Source organism: Betta splendens, chromosome 12 (assembly GCF_900634795.4).
Source record: "Betta splendens chromosome 12, fBetSpl5.4, whole genome shotgun sequence".
NCBI classification, from domain to species: domain Eukaryota; kingdom Metazoa; phylum Chordata; class Actinopteri; order Anabantiformes; family Osphronemidae; genus Betta; species Betta splendens.
In genome coordinates, this window is record NC_040892.2 from 4,937,501 (window position 1) to 4,965,000 (window position 27,500).

At 50.7% G+C, this 27,500-nt stretch overlaps 1 protein-coding gene across 4 annotated transcripts in view; it reads right to left on the bottom strand.

Moving 5' to 3' along the window:
* The window catches only part of unc5cb (unc-5 netrin receptor Cb), a 75,232-nt gene that overhangs the window by 35,299 nt on the left and 12,433 nt on the right, over nucleotides 1–27,500 (bottom strand). Inside the window, exon 1 of one of the 4 annotated variants that reach the window (XM_029168240.3) lies at nucleotides 1–284. This exon is cut by the window's left edge and continues 376 nt beyond it. The exons of the other annotated variants lie outside the window; for them this stretch is intronic. The gene's annotated coding sequence lies outside the window, so the exon portion shown is untranslated. Of the gene's footprint in view, nucleotides 285–27,500 lie in introns of those variants that run through there. 4 annotated transcript variants of the gene reach the window in all.

Below are 27,500 nucleotides of genomic sequence, written 5' to 3' on the forward strand. Positions count from 1 at the left end.
ATCCCCTGGATTTGTTCTGTAAGTTTGCATTGGTGGTATTTGCCTGTAATTGAACATCAGAGCATCATTCTGGACCTTCAAACGCTATTGTCACATTAATTACCGCCTGTTGTGCTGAGAACAGTGAGAACCGATGACCGGCCGTTGGACACTGGGTTCGTGCAGCCTTCAGCGAACGCTCCAGCAGCTTCATCAGAACCAGAACCAGGTCCCAGACATAGTCAGTAAATATCTATACTGTACATTCTGGAACTCTAAAGTTAAGACAAGCAGCTTGAAGCTGTGTGCTTTATTAACCGTATTTGTATCATTAATACTGTGAGTCCCTCTGTGCATCACAGTGAGTATCACAGTGAGTATCACAGTGCTCCAGTGGCTCCACAGCCTGTCGTCCTGTGCTCCACACCTACAGTGAGATGAACATTAGTACGGCTGAATATTTCTCATATGATACATGGTACTTGAACGTCTGCGATAAGAGCTTGTGAACGCCGGGCTCTGACACCCCTGCGCCCGATAAGCTCCCTCTATTCTGTCTGTATTGAAGCAGATTTATCGTCCCAAGGAAACCACTGTATCAGCGCGGCCAGTGTTTCCCTTCCATCAGGCGACGGCCAAGCATGACGGCCGTGCTTTCTTTTATCTCATTTGTCCGCTGCTCTTCCCCATCCACGTGGCGAGCGGTCGCCCCGATCGCCGGGCGAGCGGGAATTCGGCTGGTGGGGGGGGGGGGGGGGGGGGGGGGGGGGGGGGGGGGCAGGCTGCAGACAGAATATAAACCACTCATGTCATGTCAAGTGAAGCAGGATAAATAGACTGTCAATCAGATCCACCTATAAATGGGCTCTGAGCACACCTACCCATTATATTGAGTGAACATAAATCAATGGTAACGGCGTTCTCCAGTCAATACTTGTTAGTATTAGATTAAGTAAAGACCCATACATCCCACTGGCTTAAATCAATATATATGGTTGTTGTTTTAAAAGCAAAATCTTTTAGAAGCTCCATGAGAAACAGGCAAAATGAGCCGGGGCTTCCTTCCACTCTAATGTCTCTTTCCAGCCGAGTGCTTGATACACACTAATGTGTCTACACACGCCGTCTGCAGGGCCCCATCCAACGCTTGGCTGCAGCAGGTATTTATTGATTAGTCTTAGTGGCCGGCGAGCCCCCCCCCCCCCCACGCTTCGTCCTATCGCAGCCTCTCTGCCGGGCCATGCCGAGCACACTCATATTTCTCCTCTGGGGGAATCCTGCCATGGCAGGGGAGGAGAAGTCAGGACAAACAAGCAGACGCTCCCTGAAGTTGAGAAGCCGAGCGCCTCCCACGTTGTCCTCCCCATCGCCTCGCAGCCCGCAGTCTCCCCCCGTGCAGGCCCTCGTGCCCCCCGGAGCCACCAAATAAACCCCATGCATAATTCAACGGGGGCGTTAATAAGAGGTCCGGCTCCCGCGTCTTATCTTTACCACAAAATGCAATGTAATTGAAAAAAATGAATCTGCACAAATTGATTTAAGCCACTGTGGAAAAGTGCCGAAGAGGCAGCTGTAGTGAGGAGTGGGCCCGAAGATAAGCATTTAAAATCTCCCTCGTAAGAACATTCCCGCGATAAGTTCTCCCTGTTCTCCACTTATCTCCCTGTAAGGTTACAGGGAGGACGGAAACGTTGAATCCCCTGCAAAAACAATAGTCCGCTCCCTCCTGGCGCGGGCGCTCCCATCGTTCTCATTAGGGCCAGTCACACGTTCTCGCCGCTTCTTCTCCCTGACCTTCACTCGCTCCTTCCTGTCTGAGCGCTGGCAGGAGGCAGCTGGTGGTTGCCAGGCTCACGCTAGGCCTTGGCCACCGTCGGTCCAGTCACGTCACACTGCCAGGAAACAAGGTCAGAGCATCCTCATAACGGAGGCTCGGCTCTTCCGTTTCTTATCGAGTCAAAAATATTCTGTATTAATATAAATACACTGTGGGTTTTAATCAGGACTGAATTCATTTTATCTCCCACTCTCTAAATGTTTTTTTTCCTCACTCTTATGGTTTTCCGATCTTCTCCCTGCACCGCTCTCCCTCCCATTCGCTCCCTTCCTGGATGAAAAGCCATTTCGGTGCTTGATTGGAGAATGATGCTGCTACTTAGAGAGTCACTCCATCAGCACCGAGGGATGAGAGGAGAGTGCGAGGAGAGAGAGAGAGAGAGAAAGAGAGAGAGAGAAAAGCTCAGGAGGAGTAGTGGCTCCCTGGGGCGTTGTAGCCGTGATGGGTGAGCTGTCAAACGCCCCATTGTCCAAATTACCCAGCAAGCACCATGTCACCACCCGGGACTAATTTACGGTACGGCGCAGACATCGCTCTCTGAGTAGAGTCCGCGAGAGAGACGAGAGTGGAAAGGAGTATGAGGAACAAGTGGGGGGTCCGACCCAACACCTTCCAGAGCCGTACAACAAGGCCTCAGACGCTGACAGGACCCTGCAAACCCCAATTAACTTCATGCAGGTTTAACGCTTGCAGTCTTTATGCTTCACGGCCTCAATGACAGACGTCAATATGAATATGTGTCACGCTCCCGCACCCCCCCCCCCGCCCACCCACTGCTGGGCAGCCGCACCCAGTGATGCACAAACACTTTTAACAGTTTTAAGGCCTTCGCCTGACTTCACTCGTCATAACGACCGGTCCTTTTAGCGCAAACCAGCATGCAACCCACTGCCGTGTCACACGTCACACCCCCGGGCGCTCTGGGCCAGACAGCGCCGTCACCCCGGCGCCACGCTGGCCGCTGGGCCGTGCAGCGGGTCGGTCCCTGTCAGCGGAGACGCGCCGCACCCTCCCGACCCCCGGCTGCGCCCAGTAGCTCGATGCAAAGCCCCTGCTTTGGTTAATTGGGCCGGAGCAGCGGGCGGCCGCCCAGCGGACCCGGGTGCGAAGCGTACGGTACAAACGGGAACACACGAGCGTTCCATGAAAAGTGAACAGAGGAAGCAAAAACCTCTGTAGTAACCTGTGTCAGGCTATGACTCCTGTATTGATCGTTTTATATTACAGTTTGTTTTAATGTCGACAAAGAGACAGATTGATTGTGGCAGCTACACTATTTCTACACAAAGCAGTCTGCAGGAGGGATAATATTAAACGAACGAACATCGTCTGTCAAATTCCACCTCTGAGAAGACTGAAAGCTGCCGGCTGCGACGCCAGCACTGTATCGCTTCTACAGGGTTCGTCCATCGGAGCAAAGACGCTTTAACCACAACGACCAGATTCAGTCACCAGACCTGCACCTACAGTAAGCGGTGAACACGCCCTCGCACGTCCAACCCTCCAAACGCACAACAAATCCCTGCCTGAAGGACACTAAAGATGGAAAGTGTGTCAGAATGTGCGAGACACAGTCCGCTGAAACCGCTCTATTCTCACTGTCTGTCACCGATGCTGCCTGCTCGTTCCCCTAAGACAGACGCACATGCACAGCGGACGCACACGTCGCCCTCCTGACGATCGTCCTCGCTCCTGTCCATCGAACGGCAGAGAGAGGAGCGACGGGACGGCACGGAAAGAGTTCTGCTTAGAACGCTCCGTGTCAGAACCTGCGTTCCCAAGCGCTAACTATTCACTGAAGGCCTCAGATGTGAAAGTAGGAGACGGGTGAGAAGGTCCTAAGTTCAGGCCGACAATGGCGCAAATGTGTCTGTGTGTGTCTGTGTGTGTCTGTGTGTGTCTGCGTGTGATGGCTGAATGAACGTGACATGGCAGATGTAACGCAGCGTCATAAATCTCGGCCCTGGGATCAGCAGCGACACACACACACACACACACACACACACACACACACACACACACACACACACACACACACACACACACACACACACACACACACACACACCAAATCAATCCGCTTTTCCAGCAATTTTTATGCTCCTTTTTTTTAGCCCAGCAGCTCTGTTAGATGTGGTGGAAATGCTGTTAAAATCTTAATACTGTTACACAAGCTCGCTGTTGTACAACATGCTAATTCTTTGTGTACTCGCGGAGAGCGCTGGATGAGGCTCACACAGGGGCCGAGCTCTGCGAAAGGCAGCCGAGCGGCCTCCGCCCGCCGCATCCGCAGACGCCGGGTTTTGTTATGCGCATTACACAGTCGTTCCGCCGCAGCACATCACACGCGCACATATGCATGAGGCCGAGGCGCTCGAACGGCACGCGGGCCTTGTTTCTCTTTTCCTGTGAATTAAAACAATAATTAATGCAGCTGCCTCCTTCCGTGTCTGCATTCCTAAGAACGCTCGGCATTCCGCTCACATTTACAAACACGCATCTTGGATCTGCAGAACGAGCCTATTTCTGATCCGACGGTAGGTGATTTCAAAATGATTGCACCAACGCTATGTGAAGGAGGAGCAGCATCTCTAACACTGCAGGGGGTCCAAGGTGCACTTGCAGGATCCTGACTTTGTTGTTTCGGGGTGTAACTAATCTCCATCCGCTAATCCACACAGTTTGCACTTTCATTTTATTTTTCATTTCCTTCATCAAAACAAGAGAAGTCACGCTGATGCTGTTACTTGTGCCGCTGCCTCCGTTCTGTTGTAATACTGGCCAGCTGAGGGACGACAACACAGCCGCTACTACACACTGGACAGGGTATCACATTCACACTGGCTCTTACACAGTGCACGACACCATATCCAGTTTGGGTGATCGATTGCATTCTTGCAAATAGCCAGTGCTCACTGATACCGCTGCCTTTTCTGCCTCCGGCTTGAAACCGTGCTTGTGTAGATGGAAGAGGCACGGGTGTAGACAGGGTAAACGCAGCCCTGCTCCTCCACCGCATGATCGGCATTAATCACCGCTGACATATGAAAGCGTGTCTACTATTATCTATTCATCATGAACGTATTATGTCAGAATGAAAATGCGCAGTATAACTGCTCACAAAATCCAAACTCACTCAGTCAAAAGGAGCTGGAAACAAAAGTATGTTTCCAATCAGAGCAGCAGAAAGAGAGAGAGAGAAACAAGATGGAAACTCGCCCCAGGTACAGACTGAACATCATCCTACCACATAAATCCTGCAAGGATGGGGCCATACCTCCTACAGTATGTGGTCTCACACAGCCCAAGCGGTGCCATAATAACTGAATCCGCAGTGCGTTCATTTTGTATATAACGTTATCTTAATGATCGCATCAAGCACGATGGATGTAAACAAAGCGTAATAGGAGCAAATACGTCCGTACAGATGGATGTTTGAGTGGTATGACGATGGCATGGAAGGCAAACAGTGTGTGTGTGTGTGTGTGCTGTGTGCAGGGGGGGGGGGGGCTGCATTAGAGACTCACGCCCCGGCTCCACTCAACAGGGGACCTCTGTCAGCCTTTGATTTCGCCCCCGCGCCCCTCCCGCCTCCCTTCCTTCCTTCGCTGCTCACCGCTGAAATAGGTCAACCACGTATAATGGAGGGGCCAACGAGGAGCAAGGGCGCCCCCCCCCCCCCGTCCCGCTGCACTCTGACACCCGTTACCTCGACGGTCCGGAGGCAGAAAACAAGCGGCGGCCCCCCACGGACACGGGCGAGGCGAGGCCAGCCACAACACGGAGACCCGGCAGCCACAACAGCCACTTACACGGCCACGCCTGAGATCACGGCGGGAGGATTTAAATGCGAGGCGAAGAAACGCAGGCAGAAAGGCTTCAATGCAGAGCGTTGAGGCGCAATCTGCAATCTCACAATGCTCCGTCACTGTCATCCTCCTGCAGAGAGCATGAGACGGAGGGAGGTGGACGTTAGCCAGCAAATCATATCAAAACACTAGAAGGCTGAATTATGGGAAGCGTAGGACCCACGTCCACGTCCAGAAGGACACAGTCATTCATCTTAGACGGATCTGTACTGAAACACTCGTACCCTTTAAATCCAAACAATAACATCAGTGTATATTAATTTCCCTCTGTATGACAGCTATGGATTTTTGACAATGTATGGCAGAGATACAACCCACAAAAAAGCTGAACGGGCCCTGATCCAGAGGAAATGCAGAAATTGGCTGCTGCAGGCGGCGCTATTTAAAATTCTGTTTACACTACAAAGTACAATACAGTATTTCAATAGGTTAATTCCCTGCTGTCCACGTAAATGCAGTCATTGATTCAAAGGCCAAACCACAGTTCAAATGTGCTACCTGAGTAGCAGAAGCCTCAGTAGACGCTGTGCATCGAACCTCTAACACGGACTCTGCCTCCCTGCGTATTTCACCCCCGTCCGTCCTTTAAATCTTCCCCTCTTTCCTCCGCAGCCTCCACTGGCTGTGACCTTTTCTCCAGTGGAACGGGATACTGCCCATCTCCATCTTCCTCATGCATTAATGATCTGTGGTAAGCTGAGGGCATCTGTCTGACTCCCAGCCTGTCCGCCGCTCACCCACTCCCAAGGACAGAGCTCAGGCGCAGCCACATTCCCCCGTCGCCCACGGGGGAAATGCAGATAAATAGCCACGGATAGCGATAGCTTCAGAGCCCCAGAAGTCCAGGCCGCCTCTTCTCGTCTCCCCTGCATACAGTACATCTCTCTGACACGACCCAGAGGCAGGGATCTAAAATATGAGCGCAGAACCGTGCTGTGGACACAAAGCAGTGTTCCATCATAACGAGCGTACAGTGAATGCAGCCCTCCACCTGTTTTTCAGCAGCCGGTGTCCTTTTACCAACAACATCCCCAAAGTGCTTTGTTGGCACCGGCTCAGTGTTGTCAAGTTTAGTGAGGTCTAGAAACAAAGACAAAGTGATTTTTCGGCGCTTTCGGTTTTAGTGTTAAGTTTAAAAGTTCTTCCTAATGCACTTTTATTGATTACACGAGCTTTATGTGCTTCCACCCATAATGGATCCAATTCACAAACCGCTCACCAGTAAACAAGAGCTCCGCATTCCTGCACCTCAGGGACGCTACACATGTAACTTTTTAACTAAAATGCGATTGATGCTTCAGTATTAATGCAAATCAATTAATTAAATTCGTTTTTTTCTTGAAAGGCTCAACAGGCGTCATGGTCGTCACCATCTGTGGTATCTCAACCTGCCCAAAACCCTGAGATGTATTCTGACAGCTGAAAAAATCCTCATCTGGGGGGGATGAAAAGGTTTCAACTGTGACCCCCCCCCTCGCTGCTCCATACCCAAATATTTGACTTGCCTGTGATCCGCAGCCCTTGAAGGTTTCTGTTGGGCTTTTCCATGCGACTGATCTCTGTTTTCAAAGCAGGTGTTTAAAACGCGACCGACACAGAAGCCTCGCAAGTAAACCAGAGCAGGAAAGATGAAAAGACAAAAAGAGAGCTGCTTCAATTGGCTTGAATTCTTCCAAGAAGATCCTTCTGTAGATTGGGATTGTAGATTAGTTGAATGCATTAACCAGACGGAGCTCAGAGGGTAAATCGGACAGGACGCGCGGATCTGATTGCAGCAGATACACAGGTCTCCGTCTACGGCGAGTCCTTGATGTGACTGCGGCGCACACGGCCTAAAGCCATGAAATAATGCAACGGCAACGCACACGCAGGACAACAGCGTATACACACAACGCACAAGAAGAGAAGGTTCACAGGGAAACCAAGCTGACAGATCAAAGAGCACACACACCGTGACGATCCCGTTCAGAACATTGGAGGATCCACTAAAGGCTGTTTTCCTAAAAACCAATTACCCCCGCGGTCGAGGTAAAGCAACGGCCGCCGCCGCTTCCGGCTCCGTATCAGGGAGCCGCACATCACAGGGTCTGCTCTTTATCAGGCCCACGTCAGCTGGGCTGCAGCACGCCAAACGCAGCCACCACCGAAGAAGAAATCATTTCAAACATGCCTTTTTTTGCGCTTCTCAGCCGTCACGTGTCAGTTACGTGACAGCCCATCAACGCTACAGCGTCGACCTCACTCATTTAGGGGTTGATGACCATATGGTTTTGGATTTATCTGTTTGTGCTGGAAACAGTTTCAGGAATGGAGGGTGTGTACGCGCGCACGCCCCTCATCCCGTTAAACACCATGTAATCCTCGGACTGAATTTACAACATGAAAGGATTTCACTCCGCGGCGACGGCGAGGAGCTGCCACTGTGACATTTACTGTCAGATCTAATTAGTATTCACACAAAGGACAAAGTCTGCGCAGTTAACTCGGGTTCACGCGCCACGTGAGCAAACGCTGGGTGAAGATGAAAACGTGCACATGTGAAGTAACAGTGTATCATTTAAATGTTATGACCTAAAATCATTTGGAGCACTAACAGATGTTTTACTTTGTGTTTGACATTAGCATTTAGCTCAAATGATCTAAATACAGCCTCCTGTTTTTATTTTTCTGGATTCATCTTCAGTTGATAGACTTATTGGAAAATGTTATACAAGTAGATGTATTTTGATAAAATATTTTGAAACGCTCCTCACACTGACCTACATTCAGCCATGTAGCAATTTTCAGTGAACGTCTACAAACTGACAAGTAACACACCAGCAAATCTGAATATCAATAGATACACAAAGGCACATCTGGCAAATCCTAGAAATGTGTTTGATAGATATCACACAGATATCGCCCCACAGCATGAGGGAGGGGGGGGGGGGGGTGACAGACGGGTCTGGGAAGATACGCACCGGGGGGTAAACACAGAGCCTTAATAGAGTGGATGAAAGCACGGCTGGTAGGAGAGAATAAGGTGACAGGGAGGCAGCTACTGATGTGAGGGGGGGGGGGGGGGTGGATGAGGGAAGGGATCCGCCACAGACTAGCACTTCAGCGTCACGTCACCTTGCCAAACTGTCAGTGCCCCCTACACCGACCCCCCTCCAGGCCACCTCCCCTCCCCGGGCCTGCCTCCGAACTTGACAGAATGATTAATGGAGGATCCGGTCATGCGAGCTCCATTGTCCCCGACTACGCCAAACATTATCACAACTTTCTTTTTTTTTTGTATAATCAATGAGGAGCCCATAAAACACAGTATAAAATAATAATAGAAATAGCGCAGATTAATGATAATATCACCATCATATTACACTCTCTATCTCTTTATCTCCTACTATTACAATCCACCATCACCTGGGTCATATTCATCTAATGTGTTTTAATATGGTCATGTCACATCCCTGCTGTTGCTCTAAACATTTCTCCCCTATCACGTGCTGCGCAGTACGTGCCATTCTAAAGGCAATATACAATGAGAGTGCTCCACAAGTTTCATATCAGCTCTGCGTCCCCACGGGATCCATTACAGTTTATAGGACTGTACATTAGCCCGCGTCTGATGCCATTATCTCCCATAGGCTGCCGGGGACACACTCAGCACATCACGCTGCACACAGGAAGCTCCTCACATGCTGTGGAGTGTACGTCCGCGCGCCGTATTATGTCATTTACGCCAGCGCCGCCCGAGAGGACGCGCGTGCTGTACATTCGTCAACGTCTCACCGCCATTTGGGTTCCGCGCCGCATTCAGAGCACGCAGGATGCCGGCGAGCTCCAATTTGTTGTGCGGTAAAAATTCAATTTAGATACGTGGCCCGTCCACGCCGGGCTGCGGAGATTTGTGTTTCTTTGGGGGCGAATCTGGATCGGAGCGCTGCTCAAGATCCGTTTGGGTTTTCTATTACTCTAATCAGGAACATGCATCCTCTGCTCGCACGGAAAAGCTCATTTAAAGCCTGAATTATACATCTGGGCCAAAACAGAGCGATTTATAGCTTTAGCCTGCGCCTTAAACAACTTTAAACTCAACAGACTTAATGTGCATTCATTTATTAAAAATGTATTGGCTTCATTTTTTCATTTTCATTGGTGCAACTACAGTAGCAAATACTGCAAGAAAAACACCAAGCCTGAACAAATACATTTGACGAATACAATGTAGATAATATAACAGCGGATGTGTTTGCTATGTGTGATGCTGAAAGCGTCCCTGTGCTGCGGCAGCTACACGGGCGTTCGTGTCCTCTGCTGCCAAACCGCGTCACCTCACGGCCCCGTGCATCCAGGACCCGGTGCCAAAGGCCGCGTCCTCCGAGAGGCAAATCAGATGCCGCCCCCCCCCGGCATAATCACATCTGCTAGAAACACGGAAAAACACCTTTGTTCAAAGAGGACCCGCGCATTTAAAGCACATTCAGAGCAAAATGATTAGCGCAGAGGATAATGCGAGGTCACCCGGGGGAACGAAAGCGAAAGAAAAGCCTTGGCGTGAACCTCATTTGTGGCATTATAGTAACAAACTACACATGCAATTATGGTGAGCCACCTAAAAATCCCACATTGGCTAACTTAGCAGATTTCAGACAATTGATTCAAATTTGAATCAAGCCTCACAAGCTTAATTTTGCATATAGTCGTAATGTATTCTCCATTAAACGAGGCGTTCGTGACAGAGACAGGTAAACAGAGGTCGGGGAGATCTTGCTCTGTGCTCTCTCCCTTAATTTCACTCTCTCCCTTTATTTCACTGCTAGATCAACCAGACAAAACAATGTACACGAACTGAAAAACAACCACAGCAACAACTTTATTTTCTTCCTCAGCTCACGCAGATGATGTACTCCACAACTTATAATTGCGCTACTGATTAGGCTCGTCCCACTGCATATCTCCGCCACTTCACGAAGCTCATCAGGCACATCTGTTCCCAACAGCACCGAACAAGAGGCGCATTAACAAACAAATAGATAACAATTAGTCACGTTTGAAGTCCTGCGCTCCGTTCGAAGCGGAAGCTCCGAGAAAGCGCCGGCGCCGCTGCTGCTGCTGCAGAGCTCCCATCAACCAACCTCCAGCATTCTGACCCACGGTGGCGACGCGTTTCGCCGTAAATCCTACATCTGCGTGCATGCAACAGACGTGTATTAGTTCATTCATGCCACAGACTCGCACGCGCAGAAGTGAGGCACAGCCGAGCTGTCAGTCACGCCGGGTTAAGAGACGGCGGCGAGTCAGAGGTTGAAGCCATTACGAGGTGGGTGGCTCCGCGTCCTGACCTTTAACCTCACTTCACTCCGCCCTGTCTGTCTCCTCCTCTGGGCTCTCCAGGTTAAAAGCGACCCCGGGCCGGAGCATGGGTCGGAGAAGTCTACGGCTTTGTGTCAGCTCAAAACACATATTGTGTCCTGTGGTATGAAGCCTTATTTCCATAATGTGTGCAGAGTGTTTTAACTAAATAATTTATTCAATATTTAATGTTAATAACTCTATTATTCTGCCAGGATTCGGCCCCTGTGCCTCCTGTTTTCTTCTAGCGGCTGTAAAACCCCTTCTCCCTCCTCTCCTATTTCCATCTTCCAAATACTTTACAGTTGCTGCCCTTTTATTTTTGATGAGAGAGGGGAACAGGAGGTCTGCCCCGGTGCACTCCCAGCCTTATGTTTTAATATTTAATGAAGATGTGCAGTAATAGCAGCAAAACACACACACACACGCACACGCGCCGGCTCGCTCACACCAGTAGCGCGCGTTGCTGGTGAGAGCAGGTGTCGCTGGCGATTGCTAATTGAACTGGTCCATGGGTCAGTGAGCCTTCCTGTTCTCCCCGTGCGGCGGTGAACAGACACATTCTGGCACAGCAGACACCGCCGTTGCTGCAGGGCATCTCTGCCTCCCACTGTATGACAATGGAGCTCCTCACCAAACTGGAGAGTCCTGCACTGATAGAATTAGACAGTGGCGACTTCTTTTCTATCTGCAGCCTTACAGTGTATAGGCAGGACAGGGACGCTGAATGATTCCATTCTCCATCCACAATCTATTTCTCATGCGACGGTCGATTCGTGGAACACAAACCCCTCCCATTTCCTGGGACAGACTGAGCAAAAGTGACATTACAAATGAGAAGGTGCGAGTGATGCAGAGCGACACATGCGGCGCAGGAGCAGGTTCACGGAGGCCAATCCCTTCAGCTTATACTGTATGAGCAGCCGGACAGAGTCATTAGCCTTGGCCTCCTGAGGAATATGCTTATCGATACACATGAAATATCAGCATGGGCGAAAAAGAGAGAAAGAGGTTCAAGTAAACATGTTTAAAATAAACTGCAGTGCATCAAAGCTGCGTAACTATGTAAAAGGATTAAAAAGTGCCCGCCTAGGTCCTATTCCTGCCCACTGCGCAGCCACACATGGATCTATTTCAGAGATGCAGGAATTCATGAGGAACGCATGGTTCCGGGAACAGCGGAGTTTAAATAGAGGGGGGACCGGCTTTAATTAGACTCAAGCAGACCTGGCTCTATTTGTTTTCATTTGTGTGATTTATCCCCTTTCATTTGGCAGCTGGCTAACATGTCCCAGACCATGGGAGCAGCGTGGCCCGAGGTAAAAGGATACGGCCGGCCTTCAGCGGCGCAGGGCGGGGGACGAGGGGCGGTCCTGCTGGGTTTATGGAGCTGCAGCGGAGGCCACCTGCCATGCGGACTGCACTGCATGAACGATCTGCAGGACGCATGAATGAAGCGATGTAGAGGGTTCAGCAGAGATATTGCATTTAACTCAGCATATGCTCCTTTGAGTAAACACGCAGTTTCTCACTCTAAGCCTCAGAGGTAGATGAGTTATGAATAGAATAATGGACATGTAAAGACCAAAGACAGGTTATTAGATATTTAGACAAGGAGCCTATGGTGATACCTTCTAATGATTTCAAGGCTTTAGCCTGTCTCTGCATTATGAACAAGGAACAGCATCTGTGAGATGTTCAATGGCAGAGAAGAAATCCATCAAAAGCCAACATCTGCCCAGAAATCCCGCCGTAGAATCTACAAGCCATAAACTCCAATATGGAAGGGGAAATGATCTGAGACGTATGATCTAGATGCCTGTCATTGTTCACTCGCAACTGCTGCTCATCCACACTCCCCCCTTTTCCCATTCTTCCCCATTTAACTTCCACTCGTATCGCGGTAAATGGGCCCCACACACAGCTAATGCGTGCGCATCTTAGCTTTGGGATCGGATTACCCACAATCCATTAGACGGGAAGACGCGTCTGAAACGTATCACCGCCGCGGAAAATACAGTATGTGTATGAAAGGATAAACAAACGAAGCCCCAAGCTAATGCAAATTAGACGCAGACGTAGTGTAAGAGCACATCGGCAGAGTCGAGCACTTCTCATTTCAACTTGTCTTTGTATAATTTAGCAAACCTCAAAATGTTCAGCATGTCCCAACTCAAGTGGTAGCAGACGCCAGAAGGGAGCAATCTTAAAGCGGAACAAAGGCTTTGAGGAAAAAAAAAAAAAAAACCTCATCGCTGTTCATTTACGGTTGCAGTTATATTTTTTCTCCATGTCTCGGCCGAGCGTGCCTCTATTCAAAGGCTCCCTGGAAGCAGCTGATCAAGCACAGGTAGTAGATTTACAGTCTGTCCAGCCCGCAGGCAGCCGAGGGGTCTGGGAACATCAATAAAGGGTTAACCAGCATGGTTAAGATACAAAGGGGCAGCAAGTGGCTCCATTAGCGCCTGACTGCAGCAGCCGTGGGGTCTGGAGGTGGAGGCAGGAGATGAGGAGCCCCCGAGACAGAAGTCCAGGGCACGGGAGAGAAGAGAGCTGGAGGGCAACGCTACCCGGCTGCTGCTCAGGCGCCAAATCAAAGCTGCCGCTCCACCTTCCGGCCTCGAGACGGAAGCAGCACCGGCAATGGGAGCGAAGGGGGTTCGATACGCGGCTTCGCAGTCCGCGCGTCTGAGTCCAATCAGGACTGAGCGCGGCCGGGTTTATGAGCCGAGTTCCTGCTCTGCTCCATCACGGAATATTTATACGGATGCTCCGACGGAAGCGACTGAGGGATTCTCTAATTTAGTTCTGATCTCGGAATGTTTATAAAAGCGACTGTTGCTCCATATGAAGTCGCTGCGATGAGGCTCCTAATGAAGAGTTAAATGGAACACACTATAAAACGCTACTTCAAAATGCTCCAGTTGACCTTTCGGCTCACGCTGAACACACTGTACTGTTCGTGGATGATGCTGCGGCGATAACCTGCTTTTAATTTCCCGACCCTCTAATTCGTTAATCTACGGCTTTCGTATCAATTTGCGCTGCCGCAAAGCGCGCGGCGCGTAATCCCCGCTCGGCGGCTCTGCCCCGTAATAGGAGGAGGTCTCAACCCGGCACTTTAATAAATGTGTTAATTCAGAGCTCGCCGGGCAGAAACAAAGCCGGCGCGGGAGATAAATTCCCCGGCGTTCATTTCCTCCGCCCGTCTCGCGGCCGGCGCGGAGCGGGAGACGGCCCACGGGGGGAAATGAAGCTCGTACATCACGCTGAGGAACCCGCCCATTCTGACACGGCTTTGTCTCACTTCTGTGTCTGAGCGACTATATACTCCTATATACTGCTGTGTGTTTAGTGTACGATGCAGGTTATTTATGAAGATCTGATGACATCACGAAAAAGCTGAAGGCCTGAATGGAGCCACGCGTCCGTCCACTCATTGACAGGGGCTTTTTATTACTCAACGAAGCCCCGTGGAAGCGTCGCTCCTCCTCAACCTGAACGCGTCTATTATTAACTCTCGGCGAAAAAAAAAATAAAAAAAATCCTCAAGGCGAGGAGCGTTCCTCCTGGTCTGCGAGGAAAAACATCTTTAGCGGATAATGGCCCTTCGTCTAATTACAACGCGCGCGGAGCCCGTAGTTACAGAGCGGAGCAGGAAGGAGGAAGGAGAAGCGTGAGGCGGACCTGTCGTCTACGGGAGGCGTCTGTTAGTGGTAAGCAGAGCTCATTAGAGCAGGTGGAGATAATGTAGACGGGGCTTTAAAAAAAAAAAAAAGGGGGCTTCAATCAGAGTTAATCACTGCTCCCAACAAGTGACTGCATTAAAGGCCGTTTGGTGTGTGACAATCACATTATATCACTGTGTGCACAGCCTCAAGGAGTAAACACTGGCCTGGGAGCAGCAACAAAACAGCTGAATCACCGTGAATCACCGAGCTAAATGGAGTTAACAATCAAGCGTTGGTCTGGACTTTCCCTTTGCTATTTTGCGCTCTGTCTGATCCTCACGTTATCTGTGTTCTCGCCGTCTCGGATCCATGTTTGCAGGGTCTTATGTTCAGAGCACCATCGCGGGGTCAAAGGTTAAGTTGAGTGCGTCTGGGACTCCTCAGAAAGCTCCTCATTCCCGACTGACTCTAAACACGGGGGCCCGTAATCCTCTCGTCTTGCAACGTCAACACGCGAACACAAAAGACTGGGGTTCCGGGCCGTCGACGGGACCGCGCCCCACCACGCGAGTCCCACTCACTTTGGGCCCCCGCTCCATTTTAATGGCTTTTTTTCCCCCTGAAGAGGACTTGAAAGCTTCTCCTGCGACTCCTGCTCCCAGTTTGTTTCAACAAGTTAATTAGTGCGGCTGATCTGATGGGGCGGCGGTGCCTCTCAGGCCTGTCACAGACTCACTGCCAGTCAGGGGGACAAAGGAACACTGATCCCAGCTCAGCCGAGCAGCGACGACAGAGGACAAAAGCAGACGCGATGCTGAGGAAGACATAAAAGATGAAACGGAGTGATAACAGTAACTTTAAGGTGAAATGTGACTGACTCTAGCTCATCTTCTCCTCATGCAGCTCAGAGAGCATCAATGCAAGACTCTGACTTTAATGCTCCTCTTTATGGATCAGAGGACTCATTAGCATGCATGAGCTATTACATCCAATCAATATATCACCAATGGCAACTCTTTCTGCTTGGTGAGAGCACTAATTATTGATCACAGTGGAAATAAAAATGGATTTGTGCGTCGGAGTCACAGCCGAAGCATCGTGTTAGTCAAAACAGTGCTTTTAGTGGGCTAAGCAGCGAGGATAAATCACGAAGGGGCCGCGTTCCTCAGGCATTTAAGGTTAAACCCATTTGCTCAAGGGCCGCCTGGGATGTTATATGCGCTGCACTGGAACACAGTGCAAAATTCATAAGCGTTCAACCGAGTCCGTAATCAAAGCCTCAAAGACACACGAACGGGATGACGCTGCGATTTGGTCTGTTGTTAAGCTAAAATATGGCTCGACTTGTAAAAACGCGATCAAGGGACGCGGAACAGTAGGCGGAGGGGGAAGAGGTCACGTCCCCGGAGCCGAGCGAACAAGACGGACGTCTCCTTCAAAAGGAGAGCGGGAGGAAATGCTGAGGCAGAGCCGGGGAGGAGGAGGGGGGGGGGGGGGGGGGGGGGGGGGGTATCGATTAGGAGAGAGGTGGAATGTGGAGGGATGATTAAAAGGGAGGACAACGAGGGGGAGTTGAAAGCAGGTGCTCCGTCGGCAGGTGGAGGGGGGAGAGGGCGGGGGAGGGGGGGGAGCGTCCTCCTCGCCGGGTGAAAGAGCGGCTCACGCGCGCCCGGTCCTCCCCTGGACCCCCGCTGTCCCCGGCAGGCGGCGAGCATCGTGCGCATCTCCTAATGAGGTGTTTACATCCAGAGCCGCACGATCAAAACCTCACCTCCAACACTGTAACACACAGAACCTCCGGGTCCGAGACCGGCGTTATCCCAGTTATGCGTTTCCTTTCCCCCAGTTCATGCGGAATTCCTTTGACTTCCATGCCTGGGGACTGTGTATCCGTCTTCTTTAATGACCAAGATTAATGTTAAGTAGCATTATGGTAATGGAGGTATCGGGCCCCTATTCCACTTTATTAAATAAAGCTGCTTGAAAATGAATCTGATTATGGATTCTGATGCTGCTAATGGAGCGTGGCAGAGAACAATGTTGACTTTTCTTCTCATTATGTTGTGATACGCTGATCACCATGTGTTCTGCTGCGCTGCTCCACACACACACGCACACACACACACTGCATCTGTTCTAAACCCTCGCAGGGGCTTGAGCCACGTCTCACTCGGAGCCGCTGAAAACTTCCCCAGCACTTTCAAACTTCCTACGGTGCTTTGAATAAAGTGCGGCCTCTTGCTTTTCAGCTTTTTTTTTTTTTTTTCTTCAAAACTCCTCCAGGATTACTCCAGACAGAATATTGGGCTCGGACCCCCCTCTGAGAGGAGCCGGAGCATCTTTAAAGGCAGGAACATGAGGCGAGCCTCCACCTCCACGCGTTCGTGTCCACGCATGCATCCACTCGTCTGGCGCAGAGGCCAAACTCATAAAACCTCACCCTCGCCTCCGAGGTCTCCCCTCGTGGGATGATCTCTCGGTTGCCCCCCCCCCCCCCTCTCTCTCTCCCCCCACCCTCGGTTCCCCCGCCGGAGCTCGCCCCCCTCCCTCTCCCTCCCCTGAGTCGCAGACACCAGAGCACTTAACCTCAACAGGCCTCCCAGTCTGCTCCGACACAGGCGCAGCGTCACATCAACTCGGCTCATATTTATCCCTGGATATGAAAGATTAATAGGAGCAGAGGGGGGAATCAGTGTTTGGGTCCGCCAAAGGCTCTCCTCCAGTCAGACAGCTCTACTTGTGCTCCCGTGGAACACTAGACGGCCTGTTTTAGCTGAAGTGCTGAAAGGAAGGCGGCTTCATGCCGAGCTTTCGACCCCGGTGTCACTTTCAGTTTACCTTCTCCTGCTGCGAATCCTCCGCCAATTATTTGGGCTACAGCGCACCCCCCCCCCACACACACACACTAAACAACGACAGGAAACACAGCATCCCCTCAGATCTTTGAACAAAAGCATGAATAATAAAAAAATAATAAATAAATCGTTAAATATTCGACGCAGCAGCAGCATTTCATAGTGGTACCTGTCCTACAATACCGACAGACTGTTAATTGAATATGTTGAGATTCTGTCGATAAACATTTAAGAGGCTTCTTCTGCTGTCTATGAAGAGATATAGCCTGGAGTAGGGTTACAAAAGAAAACACAATTGGATAAAAAGATAAATCAATGGCATAAGCAGATTATACAGCACCATCCATTTCTTTAAGCTATCTAACGTCTCTTTACATCTCTGACCTGACGCACGCGGCGAGCGAGCGAGCGAGCGAGCGAGAGAGAGAGAGAGAGAGAGAGAGAGAGACACAGATCCTGATGAAAAACACACACTACGCCGCTCTCAGCACATCAAATATTAAGAGCCAATATTAGCCTGGTCTTTGTCGCCCCATCACTATTGTCTGTGATGGAAACATCCTCCCGAGAGAGAGAGAGTGTGTGTGTGTGTGTGTGTGTGTGTGTGTGTGTGTGTGTGTGTGTGTGTGTGTGTGTGTGTGTGTGTGTGTGTGTGCGTGCGCCTGCGTGCGTGCGTGCGTGCATGTGTGTGTGCATGTGTCTGTTTTCTACAGGGGTGGTGTGAAAGCGTGTGTGTGTGTGTGTGTGTGTGTGTGTGTGTGTGTGTGTGTGTGTGTGTGTGTGTGTGTGTGTGTGTGTGTGTGTGTACAGTAGCTGTGAAAGGAGACGGGTCATTCACAGGGCAGCAGCTGAAAAGAAAGAAATAAACCCGCTCTCGCCTGTGTTTTCTGGGGAGTCGGGGCACAGGGAGGCGCGATGATCGACCTCTTCGCACTCCTGAAGTTCAAAATCGCTTAGAATTCACTCGCGGCCCACGTGTCCGTGAAAACATCCCAGCACAACAGCCCCTAGAAGCCAGCCAAGGGCGGCGGTGACAGCGCAGCGCTCCCCGAGGTTCAGCCGGATTTAATGGCGAACCTTTTCTTTTTTTTTTCTCGCTACACAAAAACACTTTTGCTCTTTCTGTAGCGACAGCTAAGGTTGCACAGTGTTACACTGAGCTTACTTTCCCCCAAAGCCTTCTGTTCTCTCGCCGCCACTTCCTCTCTCGTCCCCTCACCGCCGCGACTCATCAGCCCCTCAGGAGCCTCCAACAGGCTTTGCTTCGCAGGATAAAACAGAATAACAAATGGCTGCGAGCGCTGGAGCTCATCCAGTGGTCAGAAGGTGGAAGATGGAGAGTTGGATCAGAGGTTTCGGCTTCTTAGAACAAGTGGACGAAACAAGTCTATCTGATACATGAGGCCACTTCATTGAATTTGTCCAGCTTTCTCCACATCTGCCGAGGTGCCGCTTTGAGGCTTTGTAGTGAAGTGCACCAACGTTGGAGGAGATGAAGACGCGACGGGTGCAGCGCGAATTCAATCATCGCGTCAAACCTTCTGACACGTCCGTGTGTAAGAGCTTGTATTAGGAGATTGCCTCTCCGGCAGCATCTCTGTGCGGTCGTCCTGGCAACCGCATCCAGACGTGAACATCTGCTGGATGGACTTAGAGAAACAGTGTCCAGACGTTCATGGTCCCCAGAGCATGAATCCTGCTGTATGTGGAGTTCAGCAGGTAGCGATTATCACAGTGAAGAATGTAATTGTTAGATTTTGTAGTAATCTGAAGGTGACATCGACCCAAAACACACATTTCTACAACTGCCTCTACGCTCAGCGTCCGGCTTTTTCCCTCCATCTCCGCACACAGCTGCTTTATTCATTATTCAGGTAACACAGCCCTAAATTGATTCCCTGCCCTCGGCCCTCGGCCCTCGGCCCTCGGCCCTCGGCCCTCACCTGTCTGCTGCCCACCCCCCAGATCAACATTCCACGTGGAGAGCAAGGGGCCCGGCCACACGAGCAAGCGTCCAGGGGTGTTTGGAGGAATAACGCATTTGAGCTGGTTTAGGATTTCACATAAACACACCTTGATCCCTAAATCTCCGCTAAGCCTGTTTCAGTTTCAAACAGCGGGAAAAGAGCCTGCTCCAACACTTGGGCGGGCACGCTGCTGAACAGATCCCGTACAGTTTGGAGACTTCCACAGTCTGGATGAAAGGACCTCCTGACTGTAAATGCCTTCAAATGTATTAGTATTACTTGTGCATGTGGAGAATGGGGTTGAATATCCAGTGTGTGTGTGTGTGTGTGTGTGTGTGTGTGTGTGTGTGTGTGTGTGTGTGTGTGTGTGTGTGTGTGTGTGTGCGTGCTCATAACCCTGTGCATGCACGCAGCTGCCCTCCCTGCAGGGATCCACTCCTTCAGACACATTTTCACCTCATCTGCGTTTAAGGGCATTAATATTGCACCAGCCGCGGTGGCAGGGTTAAATGGATGACTGGGAGGGTAGAGGGGGGCTGAATGTCAAATGCAATCCTTCCACTTCTCCTTCCTTCCTTCCCTCTCCCCTCCTCTGCTCTTTGCGCTGATGCGATATGACGTTAGAGTTCCCTGGGAACGCTGCAGCCGCTCTCCACCGGAGCCCAGAGCTCCAGTCTGCGTTCTTTGTGTAGAGGATTATTTTCAATTCATTTTAGCTTATTTATATAGCGCAGACTCACAATGAGAGCTATCTTAACCCAAATTATTGCTGAATGGACAGAAAAGACCCAGCACTGATCATCTGCACTAGGCAGCAGTGAAGAGACAAACCTCCAGCAGAACCAGCGTGCGCCTCGACTGATGAGGTCATGCTTTTATTTTGGCGTCTCCCACCGTTCCTGCGCTCTCTCCATCCATCCGCACGCTTGCAAAAGCGATGAAGGCGATGCAGCGTCGTCTTCATTACAAAAGGAGGAGAACTGTTTGAAAATCAAAGCTATTTAACCGCTCATGAATTGTTTAACGGCGTCCCCGAATACGAGAGCAGCGCATGAAGTAAAATATGTCACTATCACATGAATCCGCCCGGGTGGGACTATCACGGTTCCAAAGACTGAACCCTTTCATGCCGGTTCTGAAGCTCAGTCCCACCCCTTTGAGTGGATTCATGGCTCAGACGCACGGCGGAGAACCAGTTGAGAGGAAGAAGGCTACACACACAGCAGTGAGGCTCGTTGGCCCAGGGAGGCCGACATCAGCGAGGTCACTCGCAGGTTAAGTTAACATGCATCTGAAAAATTAAAAGCCTGAGCTCACGAAAGCTGCACTCTGAGCACAAGTGGCCTGACCTGGAGGAGTGTAGGCGTAGACAGGGCTTGACACACACACACACACACACACACACACACACACACACACACACACACACACACACACACACACACGCAGCCAGCGCTGGTGTTAATGTGCTCCCTGTGTCGGGATCAGCTTCCACTTGGTCAACCTTGCAGCACACTCTCGTTCCTCTTGCTCAAAGTCAGAGCCCAGGATTCACGCAAACGCAGCCCCGGTGAGTGAGCGCTCGGCGGCGTGAGCAGCTGCCAACGCACAACAGATGCACCGACGACAACGCCGCTGATGGACAGATGATGTGTCGCTCTGTTTTCCTTCCTCTCTCTCTCTCATGCTAACGGCGGCGGCGGTGGAGCACAAGCGGCGTTATGCACGGGGGTCAGGTGTCTGCACTTCATCTCCCAAGTGTTCGAATGCCAATTACAAAGTGTTCGAATGCCACGCGCCGAGGTGAAGGTTGTGAAGGGGGCTTCAATCAAGTCCGTGGTTTCTCCATGAAGGCTGTTGTTTTTCAATATAACACATTATAATGATTTTTTTCAAGTCCCCTCAGAATCAGAATCATGCTACTGTAAACCTGCCAATGAACACACTGACATCAGTTTACATCTTGACTTGCGCTGGAATTGTGACGTTAAAGAGTCGCTTTTCCCGTCGTGGAGCAGCTCGGACGGCTGTGCTGCTTATTAAATGCCTCTCACATCTGTCAGCAGCGGCTTATCTGTAAACAAGTGTATTTTGACAGCGAAGATCCAATGAGCTGATACGGAATAATGAGTCCGTTAGCATGAGGACAACAGCGAGCTGCCAAGTCCGTCTTCCCTTATTGACTAATCGCCTCCACTCTGGTTCCGCTCGTCTTCCAACACCTAGCTAGCACTCACACCAAAGGATGTCTGATGGATCTGTGTTTGTGTTTAGAAGAAGAAATAAAAGCATCAACACGCCACATATGACCCAAACCAAAAGTCATTCTTTCCTTTTCTTCTCTTATTGTTGCCGAGACAACGAGGTCCAACAGTGACTGTGCGACGGTTCCTCGCCCCCCGCTTCCCCCGAACGCAGCACAGACGGACTCGTTTGCTCAGTCGCCGCCGCTGAGCCTCCGCAGATGTGACACAGACGGCGGCGGATGAGGCGGCGCGAGCGCGGGCGAAACGCCGGCATTCGGCTGGAGACACTGTTGTTTGGCGTCTCCTTTCATCAAGGTGCGATATACGAGATGCGTTCAAAGAATGTAGGTCAGGGAACACATTGGGGGCTGTACATGCAAATATTTTACTTTAGGCGGAATAGAACTGCTTTATACTGGAAAACCTATAAAAAGTGATTTAAAGAGCTTACAAAGGAAAAGCTTGATCTCTGCCGTGTAAATATATACTGTATAAGGAAATGTGATGAATGAAATCGAAGCACTTTTACCTTCACTGCCTTTCTCTCTGTGTCATTCTGTACTCAATGAAGGAGTTACAGCAAACTCATTGTAGAAGAGCACCCTTAAAATCCTCATTTAAGTCCCTCCTGGTTTGTCAAAATACGCATCAACGTCTGCCTGCGCATCGATTTGGAACCGGGGGGGAAACGTGAGGCATCAGCGGAGGCGTCGGCGGAGACGAGTGTGTCGTTCATCCTTCTAGCTGCAGGTTAATTGGCAGGATAATTACGGAGCGAGGCGACGGATGAGGGCGGCGGTCGGGAGCACGTGAGCGTGCGTTAAAAAGGGGCCGACGAGCGCGAACGTGTGCGCGATTCATTATCCTGTCAGCCGCGTTCTGTTATTGGTGACGAAGCTCGGCTCAGACAAAGCGTCTTTAGTTATTTTTCTATCGCTGACACGTCGACAGAGTCAGTGAACACTTTAAAGATGATATATAGCGTCTTATATTGGCTGATGACGGTGATTAGGACGTTAACGATTCAAACTCAGCCACTGAGACGGAGATTCGCTCGCAGGTCAAGCGCGTTTCCTGTCGACTCCAGCGTGAGCCCCGGCGCAGCGTTTATGAGACTCTGCTTTGCATTTCAAAGTGGTGTTTATCTCCTTCGCAAGCCTCTAAAAATACTTTTAGGTAATTTAGTTAGGTTCAGGTAATGTTGTACACAAAGTGTTCACGCAATTTGCATAAATGTCCAGTATAATGAACAGAAAGACAAATGTACAATTAAGGTCAAGGGGATGTCAGTGAGTCATTGGTTGGGCCTCCAGGGACTCCGTTCAGGCTTTCTCATCCCTTGTTCTGCAGCTGTGGAGCAGGGTTAGGGTCGTGAGGCTCACACACACACTGCGGTAGCGCTAGGCTCGAGTGCAGCTGAGGGTGTGGAGACGCAGGGCTGGGTTTTCCCATGCCAGTAGTTCAACCGCTGGCTGTATTTGGAGCTGTGGGGAGACCTCCAGTGCCCTCTGGATCCCTCTCTCGGCCCCTGGCCCCCGGCCCAGAGGCTGTGTCTTCTCCCCCGCTGGGCCGCTGAATGGCCTCAGTGTGTGTGTGTGTGTGTGTGTGTGTGTGTCTTTTAATGGCCCGTCTCAGGAGGGGTTCTGTCATTTAGTCATCCGCCTTTCAGCCACCAGCCTCGGCTTCGCAGGCTGCCAGCCCCTCGCCCAGGGCGAGTCATCTGTCTTTTAAAAGACAACAAACTGATCTTTCCCTCCGTCCTCGAAACTCCCCTTCTTTCCCTAATGCTGCATTGATGCCATTTATTGCCTGAAAGTCACTTCCTGGGTAAATATGAGCCCCAGCCTGTTTTTTATGCCCCCTCCAGTGTTTTAGAATCACAACCGTACTGTTTGCGCTGCTCTGTCCCTCCCTCTTTCCGTCCTCGCCGGCGTCCAACCAGTCCCAGGGTTTGTGTAGGACATCTCCTGCAGAGGGAGTTGAAAGCATTCCTCCGCCGTCCCTCTCATCGCGGCTTATTCAATAACTATTCCAATGGAGTCAACAACAAGGCTCAGGATGCCCCCCCCCCCTCCATCCACCGTGGGCCCCCGGCCCCTCACCCTCAGGTCTGATGAATGGGGCCATCAGGCATGCCAGCTGCCCCGGAGGTTAGCAAGCTGCCCCCGCCGGGCAGCCAGGCCGCCGGGCCGGGGGGGGGGGGGGCTGGGCCCGGCCGGCGTGCCAGAACTCACACCAGGCGAGGCTCGGGTGGAAAGAGCTAGCGGAAATATGGAGAAACGCGGGGAGGGCCGGCGAGGCGCAGGGGTACAGGATGCGCGAGGTGAACGGCAAGCCAGCGACGCGGCGGGCGGCACCAACGCGCTCCACGTGCTTCCCCTCGGCGCTTGCTCATGACTTTCCACTTCCACTGACAACAGTTGCTCCGTTCTCCGCTAGGCAGCATGTTCAGTACGTGCAAAAAGCTGAGAAGGAGTGGAACCAGTCCACAATGTTTTTAGTGATAAAGTAATAAATGATCTGTTTTGACCCGATTGATCATTTGATGTCATTAACACCAATGTGTTAACGAGGCTCCACAGTTTTCTGTGGAAAACGTATGAGAGACGCCTTTTCCACACGAGCCATCATCATTTTCGACCCGACATATGTGATCCCCTCCCATTCACTGCTGCCAAACAGCCAAATAGCTGGCCGTGCCCTCTATTCATTACACGGCAGTCTTCCTGTGCTGCCAGCCTTTGGGTTTGTTGTCCACACACCCTGGGACGGCGAATTGCTCAAAGCAACAAAGCTGGCTTAGAAATCCTGACAGAGCAGAGGGGGGAAAAGAGCACGAGACGAAAGGTTTTCCCCATCGCACAGTAAACGCACAGCGAAAAGGAGGAAGATCAAGGATGAGGCAGTGTTAGTCAGATGGGATTGTGCATCACGTCTGCATAAGACATAGAGCTCAGGCAAAAAGTACAGTAAATGACATTTGCAACACCATCTCTTAATCTAAGCTTCTGGGGAGAGACTGGCTAGATTTAGTCAAGGAGGGTTTTTTTTCCCACTGGAGACTTCACACCAGCATTACCTTTGATTTGCCTCGGAGTTGCAGCTACATCCCCCAGCAGCCGGTCGGTTAGCTGCTTTCCTACCTGTTAAAGCATCTTTTATCTCCATCCTGCTCGCTCTCTCGCTCTCTCTTTGCATCTCCATCCCCCGCCAATAGGGAAATCTTTATTTTTGTATCCAAGCAAACATTTTTATAAATGCAAACAGGCTCTGTGAAGGAGGCTTCAGAGGCGAGACCTGCCCCGTGTACCTGAAGGCACGGCGGCGCCTCTCCTGGCCTCGGCCCTCAAAGTAAGCACAGCTGTGTTGAATATTTCCCTCACTCCGCAGTTCATTTGAGGGTGATCTGAGCCCGGTTAGCCCCCAGGACACGAGGCGGTAAACAGGCCGACTATCAAAGCAAACCGCCGCGGTCAGAAGGACTGGAATATGAGCCTCTGACCGGCGAGGCTGCAGATGCAGGCACACGGGCAGCGGCAGCTGGGCAGCGCTCAAAGCCCCCGACAGCGGCTGATTTGACCTAGTGCTCAGAGGCCGAGAAAACAAGATTCCCTAAATCATCGGCGGGCAGCAGAAGGATCGCACGTCCACGCCGGCCATTACTGTAATTGCTGTACTCTAGATGGGAAATAGCCTGAGCTAACTTAATAATCAGCGCATGCATCGATTGATTACCCACTGCAAAATTAAACCTGCTGGGGTGTGTTTTCCACAAACTCCGAAAAAGAACTTGGACCGTATGAGCTGACCCAATATCCACGAAAGAGGAATCTTAGCGACGCATTAAAGCAACAGGGGACAAATGTGCATCAAAGAGAGCGCTCCCTCTCCCGACTCCCGCCTGACACGCGACTCGTCATCCGGCTCCAGCCGTCTCCGCCGCTACGGCTTCAGAGCATCGACCACACAAGCCATTCATTCATTAAAGAGGCAAACAAACAATGGCCCTAATGGCCACGTGGCAGGAAACCGAGGAAGCAGGCAGCGAGGCACCGAAACGCCCAAACCGCCACTGCCCACATCCTTCGTTTGACCCATCACCTAAACACAGACTCGCGCTCCAGGGGAAATGACTGCATGCATTTAGCTCGCCTCATGACAGAGTACTATTCATCCCAGGAAATAGAACGCTCTGCGAGATGTGTTTAAGTCACGGGTGTCAGAGCAGGCAGAGGTAATGGCCAACCACCAGTCCCCGGCCGGTTTTGTTGTGAAGGAACCAAAACGCTCCAACGAGTCGCTCCTTTTTATTCCACATGAGTTCCGCGCATCCATCGCGCGGTCGGAGACTTTCCTTAACGAACCAGCGGATGATTGAAGGGAATAAACCATCATATTATCTCATTAGAGTGCAGCGAAGGCCACCGCCCTGGGGATGAATCCTCACCTCTGTCAAGTCGCGTCAACCTCTACACGTGTCCGTCCGCCCACAGCAGCAGAACGCTGCCATATTACTGCAGCGCTAATGCTAATTATTGCTAACAGGCCCATCAAAGGCCGCCCAGAGTAAACAGAGATTAGGCTGAGATAAGTTATGTTCCACTGGCCCCGACGCACATCTGGAAACATTATTTGTCAGTGCAAATCACAGTCAATTACACGTACGACGTTAGGGAAACACATGTTTGGTTTAACTGCTGCTTTCGTAAGCTGTTGAAAAGCGTCGAGGAAAAAAAGATTACAAAAAACCCAACTGGAAATAGTGAATTCATGTATTTCGCTCCCATACGCAGCTGGGCATGTTTTGGCGAGTATGTCACCAGAATTAGGAGTGATGTCAGTCATGGATGTCCCCTGGTAGGCCCAGGCTTCAGAACCTCCCTGCAGAGGACTTGAGCGTGCATCTGGAAGTCACTTCATTTACAGACTGGCTCTTAAACCGCAGTCATTGTGACACAGGATACGTTTAAAGACTCTGAGGGTTGAAACCCCTTTCATGTCAAAGGGAAGAGAAAAAGGGGAACTATTTTATGGCAAACAAATAAAAAACAAGCACTTAAGACATCCACTGTCTCATGTCTTTGTGGCCCTGGACGGCTCGGGCTCTTCACAATGCTCAGCTCAATATCCTTTTATTTCTCTAGTGTTTACAATGTAATTTCTGCCGAGGACCTAACAAGATCTCTGAGCCTCATTGGTTCTGCTGACAAAATGCAGAATGGACTTCTCTCGCTGAATCTGAAGCTTTTCTATTTTTCACTCAATCCGTGTGACAACTGCCTCCTCCTCGATTTACAATCTTTCTTCTCTCCACCACAAGTACCATTTTCTTTTTTCTTCATGGGCACAAAAAAAAGGCTACAAAAAAAAAAATAATCGCCGGAAAATAAAAAGAAAGACTGACAGCGAGAGAAAAACCTGTATTTGCGTGCTCTTGGTAAGCTCCTCGGAGGTGGGTGAGGACTGTGAAAGGCCACATTGTTGATGTCAAGACCAGTCAGCATCAAAAGGCTGATTCAGGTTGAGAGGAGTCTCTCTCTCCACTGACACACACACACACTGTTCCACTCAGCCCCCCGAAGACCCCGAAAAACATCAAGGCTTACTGTTCCTGCTAACAGCCAAGGAACAATATTTGGAGTTGATGTGTAAACTCAGAGTGAGGTCAAGGGGCACAAAGTAACAGGATTTAGAGTGAAAATGAAGTGAAGCTTTCCTTCACGCGACGGAAATATCTCC